Raw genomic sequence first — 27597 nt, 5'->3', positions numbered from 1 at the left:
CGCGGTCCCTGGAACCAGTTGATTACATCAAAGTCTTGACAAGCAACATTCCCTCCTGAAGAAGCATAGAGCCACAAGGAGAGTCGTCTGCATTGTCCATGGCTTTGCAGCAATCCCTCATACTGAGCAAGCATGAAGTGACAGCGGAAAGAAAAACTCCCCATTAACGGGAAGGAAAATCCTCCAGCAGAACCGGGCTCAGTATGAACGGCCATCTGCCTCGACCGACTGGGGGTTACAGAAGACAGTGTTTCCTGCAGCACTATCTTGGTGAGGCGGCTGTCAGGATGCAGCGTGAGGGCTGCATGCTGAGCCTCTCTCCCTCTCTCTCTCGTTACTGCGCAGCCTGATGGGTTTCACCTGGCAGGCTGCAATCAACTCGCTACTGCTTCCACCTGGTTCCACCTCTATTTAAACATACCTCTTTCTGCTCTCGTTGCCGGCCCGTAGTGTTCACTCCCGTTCAGTCTCAGCCTGTTTTCATCCTCTGCTGCGCCTCTGTCCAGAGATCTTCCCACGTCTGGTTGCCAGAGTTCCTGCGCCCGCACCTCCAAGAATCCTCTCGGCTGCACGGTGAAATCTTCAGCAACCAGAGATTTTCCCACGTCTGGTTGCCAGAGTTCCTGCGCCCGCGCCTATCTGCACCTCCAAGAATCCTCTCGGCTGCACGGTGAAATCTACAAGCAACCAGAGATTTTCCCACGTCTGGTTGCCAGAGTTCCTGCGCCCATGCCTATCTGCACCTCCAAGAATCCTCTCGGCTGCACGGTGAAATCTACAGCAGCCTCAACGTTCTCCAGTCCAGCAAATCAGCTCAACGTTCTCCAGTCCAGCAAATCAGTTCAACGTTCTCCAGTCCAGCAACTCAGTTCAACGTTCTCCAGTCCAGCAAATCAGCTCAACGTTCTCCAGTCCAGCAAATCAGCTCAACGTTCTCCAGTCCAGCAAATCAGCTCAACGTTCTCCAGTCCAGCAAATCAGCTCAACGTTCTCCAGTCCAGCAACTCGGCTCAACGCTCTCTAGTCCTCCGCTCCCGAGTCTCCTCCGGGTCAGTCTCCCCGTGCTCCTCCTGCTAGCCAGCTTCCGCACCCTTCACCTCCGTCCATAAAGACTCTGGTTCCTCTCGTCATTCACCCATCATTCTGTACAATAAAACTCACTTCAAGAACAAGCTCTGTGTGTGCGTGCTGTGTCCGGGTTCATCCAAAGACAAATCATGACAATTACGGGCCGGCCAAAGGATGAACCCGAGCACGCACAGAGCCTAGGTGCGGAAGCTGGTAGGATCCGCCCCGCCTCAGTTCCTGTCTGCGTGCTCAACTTCCCGTCCGTGTCTCAAGATCCCCGCTCTCGACTCCCTGTCTGTGTCTCCAGTTCCTCCCTGCGATCTCTAGTTCCTGTCTGCGTGTTCAAGTTCCCACCTTAGATCTAGTTTCCTAGTTTAGCGTTATTTTTCCAGATTTATTTTCCAGATTCTCGTTTTTTAGTTAGACATCCAGTTCTCAGTTTCAGTTGTTGTTTTGAGTTATTTTGGTCCCGAGGTTTTGAGTTATTTAACATTCTTTGGTTTACAGTTTTCCAGTGTTCCTTTAGAGTTCTTAGTTTGATTGTTCTGCTTTCTGAGAATTTATTTGGGTTTAATCTTTGGTTTATCTAGGAATTTTGAGTTTCGGAATTATTCAGGAGTTTTTTCCGCTTTCCTTAAAAGTATTTGAGTTTCTGTTTTGCTTTGGGGTATATTTTCAGTTCGGTCCAATTGTTCTAGGTTTCCCTTTGGGCTTTCAAATTTTGGTTCTGAATTTTAGTTTTCACCTTAGAGTTCCTGTTTTGCTCGTGTTCCTATTTTTAGCTGTAGTTATCTAGTATTTCATCAGTTTAGTTGAACCTGCCCTCGTCTCCTTGTTTTGCTTGGTTTTATAGTTTAGCTCTAGGTTTCGGTCCCCCTCCTAGCTTTCTGGTTTGCTTTGGTTTTTCCGTTTAGTCCCTGTAGTCCCCCTCGAGTCCTGTCTTAGTCTTGTAGCCTCCGTCTTAGTCTCGTAGCCCCCGTCTTAGTCTAGTAGTCCCTGTCTTAGTGTAGTAATCCATGGTTTCCCTGGCTTAGTCTTTAGTTTTGTCTTCCTCCGTGTTTAGGCGCTGCCTGAGCCCTCCGGCGCTTCTAGTCACCGGCTGAGCCCTCTGGCGCACCCGCCTGTTGCTGCCAGCGCATGCAAGCCGCCATCAGAGCCCTCCGGCGCTCCCATGTCGCCGGCTGAGCCTCTGGTGCGATCGGCCAGTTGCTGCTCGGCGCATTCCCTGATTCTGGCGTGTTAGGACGCCTTCTGTTTGTGTTTCCTGGCGTGTTAGGACGCCCTCTGTTCGTGTTTTCTGGCGTGTTAGGACGCCTTCTATTCGTGTTTCCTGGCGTGTAAGAACGCCCCCGTTCGTGTTCCGGCGTGTTAGGACGCCCTCCGTTCTTGCTTCCCCTGGCGTTCCCATACGCCAGTTCTTTTCCCCAGGTTTACCATACACGAATTGTGCTCTAGCGTTCCTATACGCTGTTGAGCCCAGTGTTATGGTCCACCTGTACCTTTCTCTGGCGTTTCCATACGCCAGTTCTTTCCCTGGCGTTTTCATACGCCCGTCCTCCTCCCTGGCTTATCTGTATGCTAGTTGTGCTCCACCGTTTCCGTACGCTGTTGAGCCCTAGCATATCAGTACGCCTGTACTTACCCCTTGGCGCTGCCATGCGCCCGTTCTGCCTCGGCGTTTTCCTCACGCCCCGGCAATCTCTCCTTTGCGCCCTGGCGTTTCCCTCACGCCCCGGCGAGTTACTTACCTTTGCGCCCCGGCGTTTTCCTCACGCCCCGGCAACCTCTCTTTTGCGCCCTGGCGTTTCCCTCACGCCCCGGCGAGTCTCTCCTTTGCGCCCCGGCGTTTCCCTCACGCCCCGGCAAGTTGCTTACCTTGCGCCCCGGCGTTTTCCTCACGCCCCGGCGATCTCTCCTTGCGCCCCGGCGTTTCCCTCATGCCCCGGCGAGTATCTCCTTTGCGCCCCGGCGTTTCCCTCACGCCCCGGCGATCTCTCCTTGCGCCCCGGCGTTTCCCTCATGCCCCGGCGAGTATCTCCTTTGCGCCCCGGCGTTTCCCTCACGCCCCGGCGAGTCTTTCCCTTGTGCCCCGGCGGTTCCCTCACGCCCTGGCAAACTTCTCCCTTGTGCCCCGGCGGTTCCCTCACGCCCCGGCGATCTCGTCCCTTGGGCCCCAGCGCTTCCCTCACGCTCCGGCGTTGTCTTCCCTTTGGCGTTTCCATACGCCTGTTCCTTTCCCTTGGCGTTCCCATACGCCCGTTCCTTGCCCTTGGCGTTCCTATACGCCCGTTCCTTGCCCTTGGCGTTCCTATACGCCCGTTCCTTGCCCTTGGCGTTCCCATACGCCCATTCCTTGCCCTTGGCGTTCCCATACGCCCGTTCCTTCCCCTTGGCGTTTTCACACGCCCTTTCCTTTCCCCCGGTGTCTCTGTACGTTAGTTGTGCTCCAGTGTTTTCTTGCGCTGTTGAGCTCTGACGTGTCAGTCCGCCTGTCCTTTCCCCCTTGGCGTTTCATACGCCCATTACCTTCCTTAGCGCTGCTGTTGGCCCGTACCTCTCCTTTGGCGCTGTCGTGCGCCCGTTCCTTCCCCTTTGGCGTTGTGTACGCCCGTTCCTTGGCGTTTCCATGCGCCCGTTCCTCCCCCTTGGCGTTTCCGTACGCCCGTTCCTTCCCCTAGGCGTTTCCGTACGCCCGTTCCTTGGCGTTTCCGTACGCCCGTTCCTTGGCGTTTCCGTACGCCCGTTCCTTGGCGTATCCGTACGCCCGTTCCTTCCCCTAGGCGTTTCCGTACGCCCGTTCCTTCCCCTTGGCGTTTCCGTACGCCCGATCCTTCCCTTTTGGCGTTGTGTACGCCCGATCCTTCCCTTTTGGCGTTGTGTACGCCCGATCCTTCCCTTTTGGCGTTGTGTACGCCCGATCCGTCCCCTTTGGCGTTGTGTACGCCCGATCCTTCCCTCTTGGTGCTGTGTTGCGCCGTTCTTGCCCTTTGGCGCTGTGTTGCGCCCGTTCCTTCCCTTTGGCGCCGTCAAGCGCTCGCTCTTTCCCCCGACGCTGTCAAGCGCTCGTACCTTTCCCTGATGTGCCGCGCCCTAGTTGTGCTCCGGCACATCAGTGTCCTTTAGCTCCTTGGTTCCCCCGTGTTCTCTAGCTCCTTGGGTCCCCCCATGTTCTCTAGCTCCTTGGTTCCCCCCGTGTTCTCTAGCTCCTTGGGTTCCCCCGTGTTCTCTAGCTCCTTGGGTTCCCCCGTGTTCTCTAGCTCCTTGGGTTCCCCCGTGTTCTCTAGCTCCTTGGGTTCCCCCGTGTTCTCTAGCTCCTTGGGGTCCCCTAGTGTTCTCTAGCTCCTTGGTCCCCTAGTGTTCTCTAGCTCCTTGGTCCCCTAGTGTTCTCTAGCTCCTTGGTTCCCAGTGTTCTCTAGCTCCTTGGTCCCCTAGTGTTCTCTGACCCCTTTGGTTCCCCTAGTGTTCTCTGACCCCTTTGGTTCCCCTAGTGTTCTCTGGCCCCTTTGGTTCCCCTAGTGTTCTCTGACCCCTTTGGGTCCCCTAGTGTTCTCTGACCCCTTTGGGTCCCCTAGTGTTCTCTGACCCCTTTGGGACCCCTAGTGTTCTCTGACCCCTTTGGGACCCCTAGTGTTCTCTGACCCCTTTGGGTCCCCTAGTGTTCTCTGGTCCCTTTGGTGCTTGCTGGCTCTTTGGTCTCTCAGTTTGACTCTTGCCCGCCTTCCTAGGCCCCCTCCACCCACCCAGCGTGGAGATTCTGGGCCGTCCGGTGTCCGGCCTTGGGGGGGGGGGGGGGTACTGTCAGGATGCAGCGTGAGGGCTGCATGCTGAGCCTCTCTCCCTCTCTCTCTCGTTACTGCGCAGCCTGATGGGTTTCACCTGGCAGGCTGCAATCAACTCGCTACTGCTTCCACCTGGTTCCACCTCTATTTAAACATACCTCTTTCTGCTCTCGTTGCCGGCCCGTAGTGTTCACTCCCGTTCAGTCTCAGCCTGTTTTCATCCTCTGCTGCGCCTCTGTCCAGAGATCTTCCCACGTCTGGTTGCCAGAGTTCCTGCGCCCGCACCTCCAAGAATCCTCTCGGCTGCACGGTGAAATCTTCAGCAACCAGAGATTTTCCCACGTCTGGTTGCCAGAGTTCCTGCGCCCGCGCCTATCTGCACCTCCAAGAATCCTCTCGGCTGCACGGTGAAATCTACAAGCAACCAGAGATTTTCCCACGTCTGGTTGCCAGAGTTCCTGCGCCCACGCCTATCTGCACCTCCAAGAATCCTCTCGGCTGCACGGTGAAATCTACAGCAGCCTCAACGTTCTCCAGTCCAGCAAATCAGCTCAACGTTCTCCAGTCCAGCAAATCAGTTCAACGTTCTCCAGTCCAGCAACTCAGTTCAACGTTCTCCAGTCCAGCAAATCAGCTCAACGTTCTCCAGTCCAGCAAATCAGCTCAACGTTCTCCAGTCCAGCAAATCAGCTCAACGTTCTCCAGTCCAGCAAATCAGCTCAACGTTCTCCAGTCCAGCAACTCGGCTCAACGCTCTCTAGTCCTCCGCTCCCGAGTCTCCTCCGGGTCAGTCTACCCGTGCTCCTCCTGCTAGCCAGCTTCCGCACCCTTCACCTCCGTCCATAAAGACTCTGGTTCCTCTCGTCATTCACCCATCATTCTGTACAATAAAACTCACTTCAAGAACAAGCTCTGTGTGTGCGTGCTGTGTCCGGGTTCATCCAAAGACAAATCATGACAGCGGCCGCCTCGCCAAACTCACGCTACCGCCTCGCCTAACATTCCAAAAAGAAAAAACTAAGTTTTAATTCATTGCCAGGCCCAGACAATAATAAAACAGCATTGATCACTGTACCGCTGATAATACTGAATTGCGACACCCTCTGGTTGGTGATATTACTACGCCATGGCAGAGGAGTAATTTGCTTTGATCATCAGTGGAAACGTGTGGGGGGGGGAACCGTCTTCATCGTCATCATCATCGGTTAACTATATGTGGAAAGGTACGTAGTTAAATACAATAAAATGTAAATAGTTTTACATACAGAATGTAAATAAATGCAAATAAAAGCGTTACAGCTCTTAAACAGTTTTGAGTTCCGTCATTGTGTCCAGGGTAAGAAATTAACATTCGGCAGTCGCCAAATGCGAGTAAATTTTTGTACCAAATAAATTAAAAAACCCATCTGGTCTGCGGATGACCTGTTCACAGCTCTGTCCATCCAGAGCTCACTCTAAACTCCGCCTTCTGTGGAGCAGGAGGCAAGGGGGGAGAGCTGCTCCCAGATGAAGCCTTTATTCAGAACCAGTCATGGCTGCACGTTGGATCAGAAAACAGTTCTGATCCAGTCCCCCCCTCTTATTTATTTTTTTTTTTTTTGGGGGGGGGGGGGTAAAGCCAGTAGGCTTGGTGGGTGGGCTGGGGGGGTGGAGGTGTTGGTCCTGTTGGGCGGTTGGCTGGTGGGCCCTGCGGCCTCTCCCTGGCCCCCGGGCTACGGTGGTGCCGCTGACGAGGCCCCCTTCTCTGGGTGGGGCTTTCGGGGAGCGGGGGTGCCTATTGGAGTCAGTAGGGGAGCTGACTCCCTGGGATGGCTCCCCAGTCCTTTGCTCCCGGACTCCTCCCTCTGCCTGCTCCATCATGCCGCCACACATGTAGGTCCTTGGGGAGGGGGCATTACTGGAGGTTGCCACTTTCTGGTGATGTCCCTCTCCGCAATTTTATCATGCATTTTAGACACTTTCACTCCAAACATTTTCACAACGCACATTCATGTAGGCCATGGTATGGGGGGGGGGGGGGGGGGACGTCTGGGGGGGGGCGCTTATGTTGTGTGAGCCTCTCCTCGGACGGCTCCCTTCACCTCCTCTCACACTTAGACATTGAGGTTCTGGGCAGTTGCTTGGAGGGGGTGCGCTGGCACCAGCTTCCTTCAGAAGGGGGAAGGGGGGGGTGGTGGGCTGTGCCATGCACCCTCTTCGGCGCTCCCAGTTTTAAACACTTGAGAACAACATGCAACAACACAACATCTGAGCGGGCGTAGGGAGGATCGGGGTCTTTTGCACACCCCCGTTCTCCGATGGCGGCAAGGAGTCTGGGGCCTGGAGGAGGTGCGGGCCACTGTGTCCGGGGTCTTGGCGGGGGGCTGCTGTGGGTAGCCAGCGGCTTGCCAGGTCTGGGGCTGATGCCTCTGCTCACACCAGGAGGGGTGGGGGCAGGGGTGGCTAGGGTAAGGTGGGGGAGGGAGGGGGTTTATTAGGTATTTAGGGGGTGAGGGGGGTTCTGGCTGGGTGGCCCGTACAGGTCGTGTTGGACCCTCTTCTTTGGGGGGCCTGGTCAGGGGGGGCATCTGGTCCGGGGCCGGGGGTCGGGCACAAGCAGTCATATAGTTGAATTGTGGTGACCCCCTCCTCTTGTGAGTGTTGGATGCGAGTGTTATGTGGGAATGTGTACAGCGTCCTTTTTTTTTTTTTTTTTTTTTTAAATCTGTGTGTGGTGAGTGGGGCACTAGGGAGGGATGGTGTGAAAGAGTTTTTTTTTTCCCAGGTATGGGTCCGGTCCGCTCCCTCTCCCAAGAATTTCTCAAGTCTCCGCTAGGTGCGGAGCCCATCCCCCCACGTCCTGCCCTCCTCCGCTGTGCTGGCAGGTGCCTTGGGCCTCTGGCGTATTGGTGGGCCTTAGGTTTGGGGCAGGTTCCCCGGTGGTGCGCCGGGCGATTCCCGGTGGCTGTTTCGCGGGGCCCCGCCGTGGGGGCGGGGCGCCCCTGGGGCCTCTGGCCCTCAGGCCCCATGGCCGGGACCACTTCAGCGGGGCTGGCTGCTGGCGGAGCCCACGGGCTCGTCCCCACGGCTCTTGGGGGCGTCAGCATTGCGGTGGCTGGGGGATTTCCTCGGGGTCGTCTCTCCTCTTTCCTTGGGGGGGGTGGTTGCAGATATCCTATGTGGGCCCCTCCTGGGCGCCCTGCTTTGGGGGCCCCTTTGGGAGTCCGGGGTTATGGGTCCCCTGACCCCTGCCTCTGTGCTTGGGGAAGGCGGGCCTTTGGTTCTCCACAACCACTATCGAGCTATTTCCTTCTGGATAATTTTCATCTAAACTAGTGCACTCTCACAAACTACCACAGGTGCAGGGTTCCAGGTATTAAGTGTTCACTTAAATACAGAAAGCCTGTAATTTATTTATTTATTTATGTTCTTTCACTTTCTTTCTTTAGGTTTCACTTTACACATGTCAGCTTAAATAATAGTACATATGATTTAGCAATGGCATCTAGGTATCTGTTGCTTTATGTCTGTTGGTTGTGCTGTTCTTTTTGTATCTCTCTTTCCAGGTGATGGAGCAGACAGGACACTGGGAAAAAAAAATCGAGAGGTCTGGTGAGGATTAATATTTAGGCCTGTAAAAAATATGCCTGGTTTTTACATCTACCAGCCAACTTGGCCGGTGAATCAGGAAGTTAATTTCGGACACTGATTGTGTCCCCCAAACCCCCCCGGCAGTCATCCGTGCAAAACTGGTTCCGGCCGACAACTCACCACCTCGCCTAAGCAAATTCCTGCGGGAAACACTGGAAGACAGAGCAGAGACACAACAAGAGAGACAAAAAAGCACAAAAGCACACATTGATCCAGTAATCTGTTCTACATTAGATGGTAGTAGCGGGTGATCTGTCTTCCCTGGATGATGCCACAGCTAATAGAACGCCAGACCAGGTGTACCTACTGTGAAGAAAAAAGAGAGAGAACAAAAAGTTAAAAGCTGAAATGACAACAGTCATGCAAAACTGGAGAACAGTAGACTGGAGAACAGTAGAACTCAGTAGAGTGAGAAATATAGGCCCTGATGTCCTCCAGTAGCCTAAGCCTATAGCAGCAAAACTACAGAGGTAGCTCAGGGTAACATGAGCCACTCTAACTATATGCTTTGTCTAAAAGGAAAGTTTTAAGATTAGTCTTAAAAGTAGACAGGGTGTCTGCCTCACGGACCAAAACTGGGAGTTGGTTCCACAGCAGAGGAGGCTGATAACTAAAGGATCTGCCTCCCATTCTACTTTTAGAGACTTTAGGAACCACCAGCAGACCTGCAGTCTGAGAGCGAAGTGCTCTGTTAGGAACATACGGGGTAATCAGAGCTCTGATATATGATGGAGCTTGATTGTTAAGGGCTTTAAACGTTACAAGAAGAATTTTAAATTCTATTCTTGATTTAACAGGAAGCCAATGAAGGGAAGCCAAAATTGGAGAAATATGATCCCTCTTGTTGATTTTCATCAGAACTCTTGCTGCAGCATTTTGGATCAGCTGAAGACATTGAACTGCATTTTGTGGACTTCCTGATAGTAAAGAATTACAATAGTCCAGACTTGAAGTAACAAATGCACGGACTAGTTTTTCAGCATCACCTCTGGACAGAATGTTTCTTATTTTGGCGATATTCCGGAGGTGAAAAAATGAAACTCTGGGAACCTGTTTAACATGGGATTTAAATGACATGTCTTGGTCAAAAATAACACCAAGATTTTTTACTTTATTACCAGAGGCCAAGTTAATGCCATCCAGATTAAGTGATTGGTTAAGAACTTTATTTTTTGAGGACTCTGGTCCAAAGATTACAACTTCTGTCAATCGGAAGCATATACATAGTAAAGAGAATTGGTCCAAGGACTGAACCCTGTGGTACTCGACAAGTGACTTTAGAGTTTGAAGAAGATTTATTATTAACATGAACAAACTGGAATCTGTCCGACAGATATGATTTAATCCAGCCTAATGCTTTCCCCTTAATCCCTACAGTATGCTCAATATTTTGTAGGAGAATATTGTGATCAACTGTATCAAATGCAGCACTGAGATCTAACAGGAAAAGTACAGACACAAGTCCATTATCTGAGGCCATGAGAATGTCATTAGTGACCTTCACCAGAGCTGTTTTAGTGCTAAAATGAGCTCTGAAGCCTGACTGAAACTCCTCAAGTAGGTCATTACTTTGTTAATGTTCACAAAATTGATTAGCAATTACTTTCTCAAGAATTTTAGATAAGAAAAGAAGATTAGATGTATAGTAGGTCTGTAATTTACTAAATCATCTTGATCAAGAGAAGGTTTCTTAAGTAAAGGTTTAATAACAGCTACTTTAAAAGCCTGTGGTACATATCCATTTACTAAGGATATATTAATCATGTCTAAAACAGAGCCACTGATCAAAGGGAATATCTCCTTAAACAACTTGGTTGGGATTGGGTCTAACATACAGGTAGAAGGTTTAGATGAAGCTAAAATTTTAGATAGCTCAGAAAGCTCTACTGCTTCTAAACAGGTCAAACACTGTGCAGGTTCTAAAGATTCCTCCAGCACTACCTCACTTACTGAGGATGAGGTAATCAATTTTGGGAGGATGCCAATTATTTTATTTTTAATGGAGTCAATTTTATTCATGAAGAATCCCATAAAATCATTACTGCGAAGAGCTAAGGGAATGGATGAATCAACAGAGCTATGACTCTGTAAGTTTGGCAACTGTACGGAAGAGAAATCTAGGATTATTTTTGTTCTCCTCAATTAATGATGAAAAATATGCTGCTCTAACTCTGCAAAGGGTCTTTTTATACAACAACAGACTGTCTTTCCAGATTAGGTAGGATTCCTCTTGGTGTGTAGAGCGCCATTTTCTCTCCAATTTCCTAACATTGTGCTTCAAGGAACGCAGCTCTGAATTAAACCAGGGAGCCAGCTCCCTGTGAATAATCACCTTCTTTTTCAAGGGATCTACATTATTTAATGCAGAACGCAATCAGGAAGTCACACCGTTAACGAAGACATCTATTTGTGAATGACAAAAAACAGCATGGCTGCTATCTCCAGGGCATTTCTGCAATTTTGAAGATATTAAAAGGGGGGCAGACGCTTTAAAGTTTTAAACAGCATTCTCCGATAAAGATCTACTATAATGGAACTCTCTTTTGGGGGTGGAGAACTAAGTTAGATTAAACTCAAATGTTATTAAAAAATGATCAGATAGAACAGGGTTGTGAGGAAATATTGTTAATTCTTCACAATCAATGCCATATGTCAGCACAAGGTCTAAAGTATGGAGCCAAGAGTGTGTCGGTTTATGCACATTTTGAGCAAAACCAATTGAATCTAGGATAGTTTTAAAGGCTACACTAAGGTTATCACATTCTATGTCAGCATGGATGTTGAAATCCCCCACTATAATAACCTTGTTAGCAGGGTGCGATTTGCAAAAAAACAGAGGGGGGGGGATAATTTCAAAAGTTGTATTAATGAATCAAAGTTTTATTAATAATGGTTAGCTAGCAGGTGCTCTTTCAGGTAGCTAGCTAGATCCAGTAGGTTAGACTTTTGTTTTTAAACTTGCGCCATCTACTGTCGGGACTCAGGAGTGGGTATTAATTTACTTTAACCGCTTTGAGCAGAAAATGTAATAATACTCTTTAAATACAAACAACAAAATTAATTTACAAATGTGAAGGACACAAGACCTGTATTAATATCAATTTTATAAAATCCATCATATTCAGGGGTTAAAGCAAAAACAATCAATTTGACTGAAAACATTTTCTAGTCAGCCCATATATTCCAGGGCCGTGGACGTCATGCCACTTTAGTAACCTCATTTGCTTATTGTAACAAGTCCACTTTAACCAAATCTTGTAGTTCCATTGACAATTCCTGTATCTCTCCCACCTTCCAGCTTCAGAGCCTTTGCACCATCAAGGACAGCCCTCTGCATAATCTCCTTCACTTTCCACATCCATAACATCACCTGGTTAACTTTCATATTTGCAGCATCAAGCAAGTTCTTCCTTCGCACTTTTGCCAAACTGGTCCACAGTCCACTCACCTTTCCACTTTACAATTTCAAAACCCTCCATAAACTGCAGCTAATTCAAAAGACAGCAGCTTGCATCATTACATCATCTTCTTCACACCTGTACATTAACTCTACTGTAACATTCAATATAAATCAATCCTATATACTCTGTGTCCCCACCTCTCACTCATTGACTGCTTGAGATGGTCAACAGCCCCTCCACGACCTTCTTTGTTACAGAAAAGCGCAGGTGGAACAATATTTATGATTTTATTTTTACTTTTTCCAAATCAGACCCAGTCAAACTGGGACATCGTTTCACATTCCGACCCTCCTTCTTCTTCTTAAAAAAAAAAAAAGCGCGTCATGCTAAATTAGCCAAGCTACAGCGCTACTCTTTCAGTTTTAAATAAAACATAACAGCAACAGACACACTTACCGAGGGAAGTTGTTGTCAGCTGTTTTATGCACTTAACTTTCTGACCTGCTAGTTTACATAAATCCAAAGAAAACCTTTGACTACCACTACTTTCCTTAATGCAAATGTGGTCAGTTTGAGATTTTCTTTTAAAAGTTAAAATGATTGAACACCGATAAACCTCAGACTGGTAGATTTCCGCTTTGCAAAGACCCGCCCTACTCTCCTTCTGATTGGCTAATGTCCTAGCTCTGCCAGATTTCATTAGTTAAGCGCAGCTTCTGTTTAAAATCTTGAATAAAAAGTCTACACGGAACTTTTTGCGCTCATTTTCCAAATGACGAAAGTCCCTCACAGCGACGGAGAACATTAAACCCCTGATAATATTATTTATTCAGATCAGAAGGGGGAGGAATGTATCCCCCCAGGGATAAAACACGAATGACCAGAGGGGGGGACGTCACAACCAGAGGGGGGGGGGGGAAATCCCCCCCATCCCCCCCAGCAAATCGCACCCTGCTTGTTAGTGTTTAACACCAAATCATATAAGAAGTCTGACAACTGATCCAAAAACTGAGTGCAAGGGCCTGGTGGACGACACAAAACAACAAACAGAAGAGGTTTTATTGCTTTGCAATTTGGATGAGGGAAACTGAGGGTTAAATGTTCAAAAGAACTGTAGTTATTAATTGGCCTGGGACTAATTAATAAATCAGACTGAAAGATGGTTTCCACTCCTCCTCTTCCCACAGATCTGGAAATATGGAAGTTTAAATAATTGGAGGGAGTTGACTCATTTATACTAACGTAGTCCTCTTGTAGCCAGCGTTCTATGAGACAAAATAAATCAATCTGATTATCAGAAATCAATTCATTAACTGACAAAGTCTTTGGAGGGAGAGACCTTATAGTTAATAGACCACATTTAACAGTTTTATTTTTTGGTTCAAGGTGAGCCATATTGATTTTTATTAGATTTTTATGATTTTTGTTTTAGATCAGTTTTTGATCTGTCAAGTTTTGGCCGTGGGAAAGACACCGTCTCGATAGGGTAATGGGTGGGTAACAGTACAGAAGCTGCAGAGAGGTGCGTTAAACTACGGCTCTGCTTCCTGGTCTGGACCCTGGGTTGTCAGCACTTAGGAGAACCAATAAATCCAGCCAAATTCCTAGAAAGAAGAGCTGCACCATCCAAAGTGGGATGGATGCCATCTCTCCGGATCAGACCAGGTTTTCCCCAGAAAGTTCGGCAGTTATCAATGTAGCCCACGTCGTTTTCAGGACACCACCTAGACATCCAGCGGTTGAATGATGACATGCGGCTTAACATGTCATCTTTGGTCAGATCAGGCAGGGCACCAGAGAAAATTACAGAGTCCGACATTGTTTTAGCAAACTCACACACCGAAGCAACACCAACTTTAGTGACCTCCGACCGGTGTGACTGGGTGTCATTACCGCCAGCGTGAATAACAATCTTACTGTATTTACGCTGATATTGGTGATATTTTCCTACTTTTCAGCTCCATGCACTTCTAGCCTGTTACAGTTATAACCATTGTCATCACCTTTCACAGTGACAGGTTTCTCATCTCAGTCTCCGTGCTGACCAGACAAATCTCCTGCGCTGACCATAGACAAATCTTTGGCACAGTGTGCTCTAGTGCGGAATTACGCAAGTCAAAAATGCATAAAGGCTGCAAAGGGCTTCTTTAGAGGGACAGGAAGGATGATTCTGTTTAATAATATCACTACTTGAATACAATTCCTACTAGATCAAAACAACATAAAGGAGAAAAATAAACAAAGTAAAACAGCAAAACGATGAAACTGGGATGCAGAAACCTTTGGGTAATTTTATAACTTAAATTAGGCCTCACTTAACATTGCATAATGACTGAAACATCAAAATGGATCTGTAAAAAAAAAAAAAAACTGTAAAGACCTGAACAATGATGTCAACATGCTCAATTCAAAGATGAACACTGTGAATGTGAAAATTGACTATTTGGAAAATCAGTCTCGGCGTAAAAACCTGGTTTTTGATGGAATCCCTGAGTCTGGACATGAAAAATGGAGTGCTTCAGAGGATAAAATAAGAAAGATCCTGAGTGAAAAACTCAAACTTGATCAAAAACACATTGAGCTTGAGCGTGTCCATCGCTCTGGAAAGCCACCTGCTAAAGATGAAAAACCAAGGCCAATTGTGGCCAGGTTTCTTCGTTTCAAAGACAGAAATACTGTTTTGGAGAAGGCAAGATACCTCAAAGGATCGAACATCTACATCAATGAGGATTACTCTGAGACTGTGAGACAAAAGCACAGAGAACTTATTCCTGCCATGAAAGAAGCCAGAAAGCGAGGGGACATTGCTTATCTGAGATTTGATAAGCTCATAACACACCGTCCCACAAACAAAGCAAAAGAACAATAATGTAAATGATCATGAAGTGAATGACTTTACTTGATTATGTTTGACATGGACAGCAAAGATAGTTGTTCTAAATGCCAAAAGGCAATGAAATGTCAAGTACCATGTTCTATTTGCAAAAGGATTTCATTTAAAATGTACTCATATAACTGTACATTATTCTAATCTCTGGCTCTCTTGGTTTTGTAGAGATTGCTCTGCTGAGTTTCCTTTTTACATGCTTGATGATGAGAACTTGCTTTCAAGTCATAACGAAAATACTATGGATAGAAATTTGGATGAAAATATATTAATATTTCACCCCTTTGATTTGAACGATTTTGACAATTCTTATAATGATGATTTTGATCCTGATATTAACTTATTTTGTGGTACTCTAAATAATCGTTCCTGCAAATACTATAATGAAGAAAAATGTAATCTTTTGTTGGAGTCTTCATCTAAGGATAGTGTATTTTCTCTTCTCATTTTGAATATATGTAGTCTTCCTTAAAATTATGATCACTTAGTCACATTCTTATCTACATTAAATCATTCATTTTCGGTTGTTGGCCTCAGTGAAACATGGCTTACAGAAAATTCCAAAGAATCTGGTTTATATGAACTGCCAGGAAACAACTCTGTCCATACTATCAGGCAGAGCCGGACAGGGGGAGGGCTGTCAATTTTTGTGAAACAAAATTTTAAATTTATTCAATGAGATGATCTAATTCTCAATAATGAAGAATTTAATATAGAATCAATGTTTGTCGAGCTTGAGACTTCAAAAAACAAAAATATTGTGATTTGTCAAATTTATAAGCCACCTGATGTTGATATTATTAAATTTAATGATGGAATGAACAAAGTTCTTGGAAAAATAAATCAAGAAGACAAAATATGTTATATTATGGGAGATTTTAATATTAATATTTTGAAAAGTGAAATTCATGGTCCGACAAATGAATTTCTAAATATGCTGCATGCTAATTATTTTTTTCCAGCTATAGACAAACCAACCAGGATAACTAGTCAATCTGCAACTCTGATCGACAATATACTGTTTAATACTTTGTCATATGATACGATGTCTGGGCTATTATTTACAGACATAACTGATCATTTACCAGTTTTTCATTTTGCAAAATATAATGAAAATGTGAAGACAAGACAAGTTGAAACTCAATACTTTAGAAATTTTAGTAAATCAAATAAAATCAAATTTCAAAAAAATTATACAAGAAATTTCTTTTGATGAAGTTTATAATGAAAATGAACCAAATTATGCCTATAAAGTGTTCATAAAACTGTTTAATTCTTGTTTTGATAAATGTTTCCCATTAATGTATGGAGTTGTGAGGAAAAATAACCCTTGGTTTACAAGTGGCTTGAAAAAATCTTCTAGAATTAAAAATAAATTATATAAAAAATATCTTACATGCCCAACTCCACTAAACCTGGCTACATATAAATTATATAAAAATAAATTTGCTCATTTGTTGAGAGCATCTAAGAAAAAATATTACAGCAATCAGTTTAGAAAATGTTTAAATAATATAAAAAACACTTGGAAAACGATTAACCAGTTATTACAAAGAAAAAAGGCTGCATCAAAGTTTACTTCAACTTTTGTTAATGGCAACTCTGTTCTGTCTGATCCATATAAAATTGTTTGTCATTTTAATAATTTTTTTTTCAAGTATAGGTATCACACTTGCCAACAAGATCCAAAACACAACGATTGATCCAGTTGATTATATTAAAGATTCATTTCCAACAATGGATAGCTTTGATCTTCCAAACAGTAATGAAGTGTGTGAGGTTATAATGCAGTTAAAAAACTCAGCTTCAGGGCATGATGGCATTAGAGCCTCTCTGATAAAAGATGTACAGACTCCATTGAGCAAACCTCTGACACACATATGTGCACTGTCAATGACTACTGGTATTGTCCCTACAGATTTAAAAGTAGCTAAAGTCATCCCTGTATTTAAAACTGGTGACCCAAGTATGTTTGCAAATTACCGTCCTGTTTCCGTTTTACCATGTTTTTCAAAAGTTCTAGAAAAATTGATTTATAAAAGATTATTAAAACATTTAAATACACATAATATAATTTATCAGTATCAATATGGTTTTAGGAAGAATTATTCCACCTATATGGCACTTGTAGAACTTACTGACAGAATATTAACTGCGTTAAACAATAATGAATATACAATAGTATGAAGGCAGATTTGTGTCTTTATTATTCAATCAAAAAAAAAGGTTGCTTCAATCAAAAAATATATTTTCAAATAAAAAAAATTCACTTCAATTAAAAAAAAACTTTTCAATCAAAGAAAAAAAGTATTTGAATCCAAAAATATATTTGAGACTCAAAAAAATACATTTGAACACTGATTTTCTTTGATTGAAAATGTTTTCTTTGATAGAAGTCCGTTTTTTTTTTTGTTTGAAGCAATGTTTTTAATTGAAGTAGCATTGTTTTTTGATTGGACCATATAATGGGTAGGACATTTGTGTCTTTATCATTCAATCAAAAAATAAGTTGCTTCAAACAAACAAACAAGGGAATCAATAAAAAAGTCACTTCAATCAAAAGATAAACGTTTTCAATCATAGAAAATAGTTTTTGAATGCAAATAAAATATTTGAGACTCCAAAAATTGCATTTGAACACTTTTTTTTTAATTGAAAATGTTTTCTTTGATTGAAGTAATCTTTTATGCGTTTGGGGTATACATGGGTAGGACATTTGTGTCTTAATCATTCAATTCCAAAAAAGTTGTTTCAATCAAAAAAATATTTTCAATTAAAAAAAATAAATTAAATGCAAAAAAAAATTACCCGTCAATAAAAAAGTATTGAAGAGAATGTGTTTTTTCGTTGTTTTTTTTTTTTTTGGAAAAAAAAATTTGAAGTTCAAAATTTTTTGATTAAATAACTTTTTTTTGAAGAGAAAAAAGTTTTAAAGTTCAATTTTTTTTGATTGAATCTTTTTTTTTTAAAGTGAAAAAAGTTTTGAAGTTCAGATTTTTTCGTTTGAATCACTTTTTTTTTTGAAGCTCAAAAAGTTTTGAAGTTCAAATTTTTTCGATTGAATCATTTTGACACAAACGTACCGCGGTGGTGCTTCTCTATTGGTCAGACATGTTTGATTGACAAGTGTCTACACCAACGACGTCTTTCTGACAAAGAAGTCTTGTTCGGCACTCGCCAGAAAGCTTTTTACCAGCAAGAGGGAACAGCAGTGAAGTTGTCGGTAAGTAGATGAAACAGGTTGAAAATAATTGTTGTCATGTTGTTAGCCTATTCTGTTGATATTTACAATAAACTGTACGCTTACTAACTTAGTTCACGTTGAGGAATGTTTGTAATGGTGTGAGGTTAGATGTCTAAATATTTTCAGACAGGCAAGCAAAGTGGGCGAACCTATGGCCCCCACACAGCAGCTTGCTATGTGCTAGCTAGAGCTACTGTGCTGAGTAAAGTGGCCACAGCGCTGCCTGTTTAGTAGATGCTTTTATCTTGAGAGCGGGATATAGGCTGCTTAAGCTGCTGTTAGTCGAGGTGCATGCGTCTCTCCCCCCCATACAGTTATCGCTGGGTCCCGTGTCGGCCAAGTGCCATGTACTGCGCTGGTATGGCAGGCCGTTTTAACATTTATTAGCTTGACTGAATATGTATACCAGACATCTCAAATACATTCCTTCCTAGTCAAAATTTACATTTCAGACATCTACAATAACATTTGTCCTATCTAAAATGAATATTTCAGATATCTTGAATATAATTCAAAGTAGTACAAATTACGTCACTTTCCCCATTCATGTGTATAGGGCTTTTATTTACAGACATCTACAATAACATTCTTCCAATCTAAAATAAACATTCCGGATGTCTAAAACTGAATTCCGACTAGGATGAAATCTAATTTCAGATCTCCATAATCCAGTCAATACTAGTCATCATCATTTCAGATATAAAAAATAAAACATTCTAGATATCCAGATATATAATTCTTGACATCAAAAATATATTTCTACTAGTAGAAATGACATTACATATATCCACTACTGATTATATGACGAATTAAATTGGAATTTCAGATATCTAAAATTTCAATATGCCTATACAAGGTTGTGTTGTGAATTGGCACTATATAAATAACATTTAAATAAATTTAATTGAACTTCTGGTCACAAAAAAACAAAACTTTTAAAAAGAGATTATAGAATTGTTACATTACAGTTAATCTTTCTCCTCTTCCCATCTCTCAGAGTTACCCTAAAAGCCATTTTGTCTTAGCTGATCAGTGGAGTGGACATGAGTATTTCTCCAGCCAGCCATCAAATCAACGTCACATATTAGTGCTAGGGTATTTTGTATGTCAGGGTTCGTTTTTAATCATGCCTTCCTCATTCTAGTGAATTCAGTCTATTTTAAGCAGAGGAATTTAGTCTTGGGTAGTCATTTAACTAACCATCCTTTTATGTTTCTTCTGCAGCATTGGAAGCAAAGTTGTACTACTTTGTAGCAAAAATTATTACAGTCTGTGTTGTCCGTGGAGGAGTTGCCCACCATTTTTTCTCAGAAGGGCTGTTTCAGCAATTTGCGGGCTTCCAAAGGCCCCTTTCAGATCAGAAGTTCTGCATGATCACAAACTCCGGGAGCAGCTAATCAAGGTATGAGTATAAACTGTCATTTGTCACCTTCAATACTTTTTAAAATGCTTAGTCCTGGATAAGGTGGGTCTACCACAGATGAGGCTCAACAGCCTCTGTGTGAAGTTTGCATGTTCTCCCTGTGTATATGTGGCCCCCTTTAGGCACACCGGTTTCCTTCCATTGTCCAAAGACATGCACTTAGTATGAGTTTATTGGTGGGACTCATGTGTCCGTCCATCCATTTTCTGACCTGCTTAATCCCTCATGGGGGTCGCAGGGGTTGCTGGTGCCTATCTCCAGCGGTCACTGGGCGAGAGGCGGGGTGGACTCATGTGTATTCATCTTTATTCAGACAAAAGAAGGTGAAACCACCAATGAGGCTAATTTTTGCCATTGAAGAAGCTGCAGACAGCCTTAGCATCAAGGGTTGCCTTAGGCATGTCCCAAACTGGAGAAAAAAGGACTCCCTAGTTCGCTCCGCTGTCAAGTTTATTGTCAACGGACGTATGAGAGATGCCCACGACCAGTAAAATATTCACACCCTCTTATCTTAACAAAGGTGTTGATGTTGTCATAAGATCTGAGGGGAAAAAATGGGTTCCTCCATGTTTCTGTTAGCATAGTTGTGTTATGGTGCTTTTATCAGTAAAATTGATGGACAGGGATATTAATCTATACTTCTAAAAACCACCAACCAGGCCAGAAATCTGGATTTAGCGACAGATTCAGACCTAAATTTTAAGAAACAAGTTAAGGCAATTACAAAATCAGCCTTAAGAATATCAGATGAAATGTGTGATTACTTTGCAGGACCTGGAGAAACTAGTCCTTCATTCATCTGCGGTCAGCCTAATTATTGTAACAGCATGTTTACAGATCTACCATTTAAATATACAGGGGTTGGACAATCCAACTGAAACACCTGGTTTTAGACCACAATCATTTATTAGTATGGTTTAGGGCCTCCTATTGTGGCCAATACAGCATCAATTTGTCTTGGGAATGACATATACAAGTCCTGCACAGTGGTCAGAGGGATTTTAAGCCATTCTTCTTACAGGATAGTGGCCAGGTCACGACGTGATGCTGGAGGAGGAAAGTGTTTCCTGACTCGCTCCTCCAAAACACCCCAAGGTGCCTCAATAATATTTAGATCTGGTGACTGTGTAGGCCATGGGAGATGTTCGACTTCACTTTCATGTTCGTCAAACCAATCTTTCACCAGTCTTGCTGTGTGTATTGCTGCATTTTCATCCTGATACACGGCACCTCCTTCAGGATACAATGTTTGAACTAATGATGGGTCGATGAGGCCTCATGAAGCGTTTCAACACATTGCCAAACTGTATTGATACTGTGTCACTGAATACTGACACCTGCTGGACCTTAAAAATCCCTACAGGCTACCTGGTTGACAGTGTTAACTGACACTGATTTGATGACCAAGTATACACAATACAATTTAAATCATTGTATGTTGCATTGCATTATTTTATATTTTCATTTGAATTAAACATATATTTGATTTTTTTTTTTTTTTAGATACAGTCAATAAATAATGACTGTGCTGTAAATAATGAGGATGCTTGTGGACTGGCTTTTTATATTTATTTATTTATTAAAAATGTTTTGCTGCCATGTCCTTTCAATGCTCATGCTCACGTTCAATGATTGATCGAACTACTCAGAGTAGCCAGCTTTCTACTCAGTGTAGATCAGCTGTTTTTTTCTGAAACGACGCTCAGAACAAAGACGCACAGCGCAACCCGCCCAACCATAAAGGCGTCTGCCCAACCCATCCATCAGTGGTGCGCTCCGATCAGCACCTGGCGCTCACAGAGCGAGACTGTGGTACACCATCACACCAGAGATGCAAAATGGTTCAAAATTAACCATTATTAACCGTTATTTTGTTTACAGTTCAACTTGGATTTTATTTACTGCGGCAGCATAGCTTTGCTGTGCGCAAATGCACACGCGTGCAGCTTAGAGGGAACAGAAACGGTTTGGCCCGTCAGTCAGTTCGAAACAGTTCCTGTATCGGTCACGTGACTTCCCCGTGTTGATACGCGCATCGACACGGGTTTTGCTCTATGAGCTCGACACATGCGCCGACGCATCGGTGTTGCCGGACCCATCACTAGTTTGAACCATTGGATGCACATGGTCTTCCATTCTGGAGGACCATGTGCATCCAATTTGTCCTCTTTTGAACTCTGGTATGTCACCCATAATGTTGTGTGCAGTGCAATATTTTGAGCAAAACTGTGCTCTTACCCTGCTAATTGGACCTTTACACTCTGCTCTTATTGGTTCAATGTGCAATTAATGAAGATTGGCCACGAGGCTGGTCCAATTTAACCATGAAACCTACCACACTAAAATGAGAGGTGTTCCAGCTCATTCAGCCCTAGCTAAAAACAAACCCTAGGACCACATCAGTCTGGTTCTGAGGTCTTTCCATTGGCTCCCTCACTGTCAGAAGACAGACTTTTGAGTTATGCTGCTGGTCTATAACGCTCTGAATGTTTTAGGACCAGGATCCATCAGTGGCCTTCTGATCCAACATAAATCCATAAGACCTCTCAGGTCATCTGGATGCAATCTGGACCAGTTCCCATAGTCAGAAGCAGACCTAAAGAAGCTGCATTTAGCTTCTATGCTCCACATGTCTGGAACAAACTCCCAAACTCAGCTAAAACATTTTTATGTAAATCCAGATTAAAGACCTACCTGTTCTCAGGTCTATAGTTAATATTAGCCTGGCGGCCCACCATGCTAATAATACGCTGAGAAATGCAGAGTGGTCACCACGCCGCGGTGCAGGCAGCCTTTGAAAGCACCCATGATTGTTTTGGTCTACAGACAGTGCTAAAGCACAACCTTGTGTCAAAATAATGCTTATTGTTCCTTTAATAAATTGTTTGTTAATCATGTTTGTTTTTTTATATGTACTTTTTTAATGTCCTCTGTACCTTGCTTTAAGGTTTTTGTAGAAATTTTCTTGTACATTAGATGTGCTTTAGAAATAAACTTGCCTTGCCTCTTAGGTTTGCAGAGGGCTTCAAGATTCTGGGGCTACTGAAAGAGCTGCAGAAAAACCCAGCGGTTGTTTCTGACATGTCCGTGTGTGAGGAGAAAGCCCTCACTGCCAGGGACATGAGCCACACTTTTCACAGTGGCCTATTCTGCTCAGGGGAGCAATCAGCGCGTTCTGGAGAACCAGTTGGTCTGCTTTTGGAGTGACTGGCTGATTGACATTGAAGGTCTGTTTTTGCATTTTAGTCAATTTCCATAAATTTAAAATTACTTTGTACAATACATCAGGGGTATTTTTTCCATGTCTAACAGTCGTATTCTTCTATTGTTCTGTCTTATAGAAGAGGAGGATGGTCCACCCTCTCTCTTGATGTTCACCTCTGGAGCCTCTGCCATCCCTCCACTTGGCTTTTCCTGCCAGCCTGAAATGCAGTTTCTGCATGACACCAAGACAATTTACCCTGAAGCCAATACTAGTGTTGTTGTCCTGTTGTATCTGTCGCTGCACTCCTCCTACAAGGCTGTTAGAATATACATGATGGAGGGAATTTTGCAAGCTCCGACCTTTGGAGTTTCTTAAATGATCACGAATGTGACTATGAAAGGTTACGCTGTAAGGTGATGATGGGTTTGCATGTTTGTCCAGCTGTTGTTAATGTTTTTACTTATTTTAAGGTAAAACGTGGTTTTACAAGTCTGAAAAGTGCACCAGTGTTTAAAAATACTGTTCATATGGTTTTTACTAAAAGCTTTTAGCTCGTTCTGAGGAGAAAATATCAGAAGACTGTGCCAGATGATTCAGGTTCTGTCATTAAACTTCTGAAATGGTTTTAGATTTTAACAACTTTCAGGAAGTTGACAAATTGTTATCCAAGACCATCATATGTTCTCTTCTAGGTTTGTCTTTATGGCAATAAAGAAAATACTCAAAATTAAAGTTTGATACATAAAAAAATATTAAACTGAACTTATCATGGCCACTAATGACAAAGAAAAAATAAATAAACAGATATTTTTGCCAAAAAGGAGGGAGAAGTTTAACACAAGAAGAGGGCCAAAACAAAAATGTGTTTTTAAAAGAAAGAGAATGAATAAATTTCGTCCCACTTAATGATTGTGTCCCACTTGTTGATTCTTCACGAAAACATGCAGTTTTATATCTTTATGTTTGAAGCCTGAAATTTGGCCAAAGGTTGAAAAGTTCAAAGGGGGCTTAATACTTTCAGAAGGTTTCTGTATGTGAGATCATGTTGGTCCAGACAACTCCTGTAAGACAGCAGCTCCAGATGTAAGGGAGAGGTTGAAAACATAAGATATGTAAACTATATAGAATTTCCCATTAGAGGTCAATAAAGAAGCTGTTTTATATTACCTAGTCTATCTGATGTGTTTGTGCATAATGTGTACAGTCCTTTGGAGGTTCTTATAGAAGAGATGTTGTGAGCATCTGTCGTCTTGACTTAGTTGGGCATCTAAATTTGCTAAACGGAATCTTTTCGCTCAGAGCACAATTAAAATGTGGTAGAAACCAAACATCCGAAGGTTAGGTTAGGGATACAGGGACGGTATTCATGCTTCTTCCTTTTCCTGAACTAAAGTTTACAAGTTCCTCACAGCGGCCTGACTGCAAGGTTTCATCGGACCGCACCCAACAGTTATTTCAGAATCAGAAATACTTTAATAATCTCAGTGGGAAATTATTTTCGTTACACGCTGCAGATATAAAAACAACATAATTATATAAATACAACATTCCCCACAAAAGAAATATAAATATATACATATGTAACTATATATATATATATATATATATATATATATATATATATATATATATATATATATATATATATATATATATATATATATATATATTTACAGATCTAACTAAAATAAAGTGATAATGGCAATGTGCAAAAGAATGATTAAATGTCAATAATTGTCAAATGTATTCTGAATGAGAATTACAGACGAGCTGCTGTATGATTACTTTCTGTGGGCAAACCATGGTGGTACAAGCCTGTCTGAACTGTTCCAGCCTCCTTTGAATCTCAGGTGGATATACAATATGTAAAGAAGTCTGTGGATATCATTATCTGGGTTAAGATTCTCTGCGTCCTCCAGACAGTAGAATGTATGGTAGAAATGCTGCAGCACATGCAAAAAATACATCCTGCCAAAGGTGTTTCTATGCGCTGATTATGAACTGATTGTCCTGTTATGAAGCCTCTGTGTTCCAGCCCTTGAACTAGATGCATGCATAAAGCAAGCAGCATGTTTTCATCCCCATGGTCTGATCTGACTCTTGATGGTAGTCCATAGTAAAGATGTTGCTTTCAAAAACTGACAGAGTACTGTTGTTGCCCTATTGTTTATGCTGCAGCTGAGGTAATCCGACACGAGTGTCCATCGATGGCACCATGTATCACAAAGCCCCATCTAGAAAGTTGAAACACACAAAATAAAATTAGTACTTAAAATAAGGATACAACCCCCTACCTGGAGACAATATACGATAATGATCAGAAAACCCGTATTAGAAATAAATCAACGGTTTCAACATTTTTTGCTGAAATTATGAATAATTGAATTAGTATATCAGCAAATATTTGAAACACGTTATCACCTAGTGCTAAAAATCAACATTAATCAATCTTCAAAAAAGACAAAGTTATATATTCATTGCGGAAAAACACTCAAGGTCACTATAATTGTTTCATTTGATAATTTTCTGTAAAAAGCAATTCAGAGCACAATAACTCAACAATAGAACTTAAAGAGCTACTGATATCAACCTGGAGGGTATCCCAGATAGGAGGCTTAACAAATATGGAAAAGCCTGGTGTCTAGGTTGCTAAATTCTGTTAAAGTGTAACTCTTCCCCAAATCAGCTGTTTGTTGCCATAAACTCTTAACATGGTTGTTTTAATAGTACTATCTACATATCCTGGTCATTATTTTTGAAAATTATAATGCATATTTGTTTGAAAATCCGGCCTTTTGTGTCCAAAACTCAGTATGGCGCCTTCCTAGGGTCAAACTTCTTGCATTGAATTTCAAATTAACATTAGTTTCTGCACGTGCAACGTAAATCTGAGTGTGTGACATTGGTCCCCTGGCTGCTCAGGACTATAAAAGCCAGCTCAGTCTTAAAAAAACAAAACAAAAAAATAGAGCATCTTCTTGTGCCTCCATAGAGAGCACTATTGCACTTTTCAAACTCTCTAGCGACCTTTTTTATCTTCAAAAAACAAATTTACCAACTTTTTATGTGTTGTTGGGGAGTGTATGTGAAGCAATCAATTGTTCTGCAGTTAGTGTCTTGAGGCGGCCGGCAAGGGGCTGCTGTGAGACTGTGATGTTGATTCTAGGTTGGACATTGGACATGGGCGATCTGCGGTATCTGCCTGCTGTTTGAGACGATACAGAGAGGGTGATCTGGGGCTGTGTCCACATTACAAATGAATCATTATGCACAAAGCTGCCAGTGATCCCGCCTGGGTTATAAAGCAGGAAATATATGTTGATTCTGATACATGATAATATATACAGGACCAATTCTGTCCACCATTTGACTCTGCAGCGCCAGGCTGTGGCTTCACTGAGTCAGGGCCTTGAGCCAGCAGGTCAAATTGATCAGAGTCTGGCCTGCTTGGCTCCACAAAAACCTTCCTACACCGCCGGGGATGAGGAGGGTGAAAATCCTCCAAACTCAAAAGAGACCGAAACTCTTGCAGCAGATGTCAGGTTTGTCCATCCCAACATTTAGCGTACCCGGGCCGTGTGACATCACACCGTGAGCAACGAAGAGCACCCTTATCATCTGAAAAATACAAACATGAAAGCATTAATGATTAAAAAATACTCTCACAAGCGGATCCAACTTAAATATCAATTTTCTGTAGAAAAGACAAACCTCATTCCCAGAGTTTGGATACTGGTCCTGCAATGTGCTCACACGCTCTTGCAGCTGATTGTCATCTAAGGCAGACAGTTTTCCTCTTATGCGTAGGTCCACCAGCTTTGATTTGTTGTTCAAAAACGACGAGGAACATCCGATCATTTTTGCCTTTTTTTTTATTGTATGTCCTTGCTTCATAAGTACGTCTATGTGCTCTCTGGTAACAATAGATGTCTGCCACTCCGCCCTAGGAAACAAATGTTAAGTATTACATTTTATACAGAAGACACCCAATCTTTAACAGCAAAAAAATAAAATAGAAATCAATTAATAAAAAAAAGAAAATAAATTTTGTTTGTGAGGACTTGAACTAACCCGCCTTATGAAGAAACGACGATCCTCGGTTCGATGGAAATGAGCTATTGCTAGCGCTCAAACTGCTTTACTGTTCATTGTAGGTTTCTGTAGACAATAAATGTTCAATTCTGTGAAGGTTTCTTACACAACTTTCTATTGAACATAGCTCTCTGTCGCTACATTCCCTGGCTAAGGGCTCGCTCAGTTCCATGCCCTTTTCTTGCAATTCTGTCAATTACTACCAACGCAAATTGACGGACAGAAAGCGGAATTTCCAAAGTTGGATGTCTTATTGGTTTCAAAACTTTTGATCATTGATTTTTGATATCTGAAATAAAAACTATGACCGGTAAAAAAATGGATTATGGAGATCCAGGATTAGTTTTCAGACATCCAGAAAGTTTATTTTAGATAGGAAGAAAGTTATTTTAGATATCCGAAAGTAAAATCCCACTACACATAATGGGAAAAGTGATGTAATTTCTACTATAAATAATTATATTTAAGATATCTAAAGTTTCCACTTTAGATAGCAGAATTCTGTTGGAGATATCTGAAATACACATTAAGTCAAGACTTTAGCACTGCAAAAAGGAACTAAAAGTGAGTAAAACTTTCTTGAAATCAGTGTATTCTTCCTTGATTTGAGCAGCTAAATAAGACTATTTGCCAATGGAATGAGTATTCTTACCCTAAAAGAAGGTTATTAGCTATTCTGCACTTGAAATAAGATGATGTAGATGAACTGTTATTATTTTAAGTGCAAAAATCTCATTCCGTATTTGAGATGTCTGAAATTCATATTCAGTCAAGCTAATAAATGTTTAAAACGGCCTGCCATACCCTGCACAGTACATGGCACTTGGCCGACAAGGGACCCAGGGTAAATGTATGGGGGGAGGGGGGG

At 42.9% G+C, this 27597-nt stretch overlaps 1 long non-coding RNA gene across 1 annotated transcript; it reads left to right on the top strand.

Moving 5' to 3' along the window:
- Positions 1-19112: 19112 nt before the first annotated feature.
- On the top strand, positions 19113-23060 carry LOC118560143. Its single transcript, XR_004929119.1, has 3 exons — positions 19113-19411; positions 22444-22659; positions 22774-23060. It is a non-coding gene; the product is annotated as an uncharacterized LOC118560143 (long non-coding RNA).
- Positions 23061-27597: the final 4537 nt, after the last annotated feature.

Source organism: Fundulus heteroclitus, unplaced genomic scaffold (assembly GCF_011125445.2).
Source record: "Fundulus heteroclitus isolate FHET01 unplaced genomic scaffold, MU-UCD_Fhet_4.1 scaffold_39, whole genome shotgun sequence".
Classification (NCBI taxonomy): domain Eukaryota; kingdom Metazoa; phylum Chordata; class Actinopteri; order Cyprinodontiformes; family Fundulidae; genus Fundulus; species Fundulus heteroclitus.
Note: the sequence above shows the minus strand (reverse complement) of the source record. Positions and strands in the feature narration are given on the sequence as shown.